Raw genomic sequence first — 4,630 nt, 5'->3', positions numbered from 1 at the left:
CCATGAACAAAGTCCTTAGGGGACGCAAAGAGATGCCATCATCTTTCCTAAAGCCTCTCTCCTTGGTGTGTTTATCTTGATTCGTCGTCTTCTTATCTCTTCTTCAGTCTTCAACCCCATGCCCAGTCCAGATGCGACCTCCTCCAGAAAGCTTTCCTTGAAGTCTTCCACCAGTTCTTCCCATGACTCTCCTAACACCTTATTCCTGTTTTTCCACGATTCCCTTCCATTTTTCCCTGAACTGAACCATGGTTAGTTGTATGTGTCCCTTCCCCTGGACGACCCACTGCCATCACGCCCTGGCACTAACCGGATAATTTTGTAAGCATCGTATTATCTTTGCACAGCATGAAATCTTTGATCATACATTGATAACTGTCAGTGTTTACAGAAAAGGAAGAGGCAGTGTCCTCAGAGAGTGAGTCACTGGAACTAGTAGCCAAGGGAGGACATGGGCTCATCCTGAGTGAGCTTTGTGAACTGCCTGGGCAACAGGGAGCAAGAGGAGCTGCCCGCAGGATGTCAGACCCAGCTCCTTCTCCCAGATGGAAGAAGAGGAGTAAACAGGGCAGGAGGACCGTTAGCCAAGCCACCCTCACTTGCCCTCTGTCTTTGCATTCCCCCCTCAGATTTTCCAGAACTGGCATCATGAGGGGTTGAGTGGTACCAATGTGGGTGGTGGCCTCTCCTCTTTCGGTTTTTAGATTTTTGGTTCTTAAAAAACGACATCCCAAATGAGGGAAATGAAACTACTAAAGACTCTCCCCCAGTAGCCAGCTGACGTGGGGGCAAGAGAACAATTCCCAGTTAAGGCCCCAAAGGAAATCCCCGCCCTGTCATGCGCTGAGCCGGAGAGGTGGTGGAGGCACTAGTTCACTGCTTGGCCAGGCCCAGCCACCCAGCTCAAGGGTTGGGATGGAGGACTGCCCTGGCTGTGGCCAGAATGGGGACTCCAAGGCAGAGTAGGGAACACCACAGGTGAGAGCGAAAGGACCAAGATCTTAGACCTGGAGAGAACCGCCAGTTCCAGGGGTAGAACCTGCCACTCCATTGCTAGTGTGGAAGAAAAGGGGCCACACACTAAACCCAACAAGCTCAGGGGAGGCCTGCATGGTGGGCTTTCAAATAACTACATAGGATGGACTGAACATAAAAATTTCTAACTGAAAATGAGTCATGACAGGTAGTCATGTCCTAGGCCTGTAGCTTCCTTAACAAGGGTCAGTCTTTTCCTTAAGTAAGCCTCACTACTATCTTTTTGCAGCTAAGATAACATACCTTTGAAATGTCTGAGTCATCCCTTTTCTGGACCCTGCAGGGTACAACCTCGTACCAGAACACAGGACCACAGAACCCCTCATTGTCTTCTTTTCCCTGAATACCATCTGTGTGTGCTGTAAATATTAATTGTGAACTGTCCTGTACCCACCAATGTAAAAGAAGTACGTGTCTTTCCATTTTACTCTTTATCCAATCTCAGAGATTTCTCTGATGTGCTTTCTCTCACCCCCTTAATCTATCACCAATGATTCCAATGTATAAAATAAGCTGTAAAACAGTTATTCTCTGGAGCATTTTCTCAATCCATTGAGATTTTGCTTCCTGGTAAAATTGTCATCAGTTTCGCACAAATAAACTCATAAAAATTCTCTGCAGATTTGGATGTTCATTACGTTGACACGAGGTATAATGGCCTACTCTTTTCTCACCATTTGGAGGAAGTAAATTAGCCCTGGGTTCTCCTTTCGGAGCCTTTGCGTACTTTACCCCCCCACCCCACCCCACCCACACACACACTTGAAATCTCCCTTAATAGTCACTGTTGTAGGCCTCCCCACCCCTCAGTCCTGAATAGTGTCTGCTTATCATCCGAAAAACAGTGGGAGGGGAGACAGAAGCCCAAGTGTCTTTGATCTATTTGGGAGACTGAGACCTTCTACCGGTGACAAACTATTACAAAGTTTAGTTTAGGGGGAAAAAATATCAGAAGGCAATACTTAGAAAATCATAGACAAGGTAGGTTTATTGCCTTCCTTTCTTTTTCCCTTCTACCTTCTTTGACTAAATATTCACTGAGCCCCGATATGTGCACTGGGCAGGATACTTTTTGGAATAACACATGACCCCTTCCCTCAAGGCGACTTTTTTTTTCTCTTTTATCCTCACCTGAGGACATTTTTTCGATATTTTGTTCAGATAGAGTGGGAGGGAGGGAGAGAGAGAGATAAACATCGATATGAAAGGGACACATTGAGTGATTGCTACCTGCACAACCCAACCAGGGCCGGGGACAAACTGCAACCGAAGTACGTACCCTTAGCAAGAACTGAACCCGGGTCTCTCTGGACCGCAGGACGACGCTCTAACTGATGAGCCAAACCGGCCAGGGCCCTCAAGGCATTTTTAGTGTAGTTGAGGAAACATATCAAAAATCCTAAAAGTTGAATCACGATACAAAAGATATCATGAAGCCTGGCTAGTGTGGCTCAGTTGGTTGAGCATCATCCCATGCGCCAAAAGGTCGCTGGTTGGATTTCCAGTCAGGGCAGTCTGGGTTTCTGGCTCAAACCCTAGTAGGGGGTGTGGATCAATGTTTCTTCCTCTCTCTCTCCCCCTCCCACTTCCCCCCTCTCTAAAATCAATAAAAACGTATTTTTAAACAAAGATATGATGTTTAAACAAATAAAAATGTCATGTCATGAAGCCAGTGGATATCATAGACACTTGGTAGACACTTGATTCCATGTGATCAGAGGAAGAAGTAGAGGCTTCACAGAGGTGAGGGAGCCCAAGCCATGCCTTCGGGATGGGGAGGGTTGTGGTAGCCAGAATACAGCTCATTCCAAGCAAGGAAACCTGAGGGAGCCCTCTGACAGAGGAAGTAAAGAATAGGGAGCATTTGTTCTGTGCTTAGGGAAATTTGAGCAGATAAGACTAGATGAAACCCACTGTGGACCACAATGGAAAGAGGCTGGAGGTAAGATCAAGCTGAATAAGGCCCTTTCTTCTCAAGCTGGGAACTGCCCAGCTCCTTGCTTTCACCTCAGATCTCTTCAGATCTCCTCAGAGATCCTGGCGTGCTGTTTGACACCAAACCTGTCTTGAGCAGGGGATGTGTACAAGTTTCCCAAAACATGGAGCAAGCTCGAAAAAAGAAGTACACAGTCCCCCAGGTGTGCTTGGCCAGTATGCACCAGGGTTATGTCCCAGAGGAAGTGCTCTGATCTATTTTGCCTTGTGCCTCATGGTTGGGAGAAGAACCACAGCACCCAACCAAGTTGGAAAATCCTGACTGTGTGGTCAAGGTTACAGCCTTGCTGGCATGATGTTGTTTTCAGGTGTAAATCAACATTGGTTTTGGCCCTCCCTGCTGAGCCTGCTTGATGCTAGCATGAGAGCTGTTGGTGCTCTGTGCCAACAAACTGGCTTGTCCCCCAACATCCATCAAGACCACTAGTTTTCTAGGTTGTTGTTTTTTTTTGTTTTGTTTTTTTTTAAGGATAGCAGCAATCTGCATTTCTCAAAAGAAATTCTGTAGAGACCCTCAGTGTGTAAAACATATAAAAGTGAAATTGCTTGGGATAAGGAAGGGATAGAGTAAACAATTTGCTGGATGTTTGGAGCAGGAAGGACTTGCTCCTCTTCTCTTAGGATGAACAAGCCAAGGATAATAATGCAATACAGAATCACAAATCAACAGGCAACAAAGATGCAAACTAACCCTGCAGGACACTTCGACGCTCCAGATCTGATGGGATAGAACAGAACTAGAGATTCCTTCTCTGACTCTTCCAGATCAGTTGTCCGCATTTCTCATTCAGCATGCAACTGAATGTCCATATTTTACCTTCTCCACTAGCTGGTAAGCTCCTTGAGAACGGGAGCTATGAGATAATACATATACAGCTCTTAGCATAGTGCCCCGCAGTCCTTTGATGGTGGCTATTATTACTTCGATGATGATGATGATGATGATTTATTTGAATTCTTGGCAAGAGCTAGCAGGGAATTTTGTACACATCAGGTATGAACATTTATCCAAGCAGTCTATGATCAATACGTTCATGGCACTCTAAGTCCACCAAAAGCATTTCCATTTCTTTTCTTTCTTTCCTTTTTTTTTTTTTTTTTTTTTGATGTGCTGGACATATAAAAGGAGATTAGTAATAAAGACTAGCTGAGTGGATGGCTGTTCCAGCAGGTGGACTTTCTCCCAAGTGGAAAACGTGCGTCTTACCCATCCCCAAAGTCCGCCCCAGCTTGACCCTTGAACATAACCTCGGAAAAGAGTTTCTAGGTCAGCAGAGCTCAAGGCAGCCCCGCCCCCTCACTCCCAGCTCCCTCGCCCTCAAAATTTCTAAGGCGAGAAAGCCCCTGGGAGTCTTGGTTAGCATTACTGGGGGGCCTTTAAAATACCTGCCCTCCTTGGTGACTAACCCAGCAAGTCGTCCTGGGGCCAGTTCCCCGCTGGCTGCCTCTCCCTCCCGCCTCCCTGCCCACCCGCGGGCGCAGTTCCTTCTCGGTGCCTGATCTCAGTGAGTGCTGAGTCGCAGAGCCTTGCTCTCCATGTGACTTCAGTTTCCGTCAGTTCCTTCCGCAAGTGCTAAAATAATCTGATGCTCCAGCGAGA

The sequence above is a fragment of the Molossus molossus genome, unplaced genomic scaffold (assembly GCF_014108415.1).
Source record: "Molossus molossus isolate mMolMol1 unplaced genomic scaffold, mMolMol1.p scaffold_m16_p_5, whole genome shotgun sequence".
NCBI lineage: Eukaryota > Metazoa > Chordata > Mammalia > Chiroptera > Molossidae > Molossus > Molossus molossus.
Note: the sequence above shows the minus strand (reverse complement) of the source record.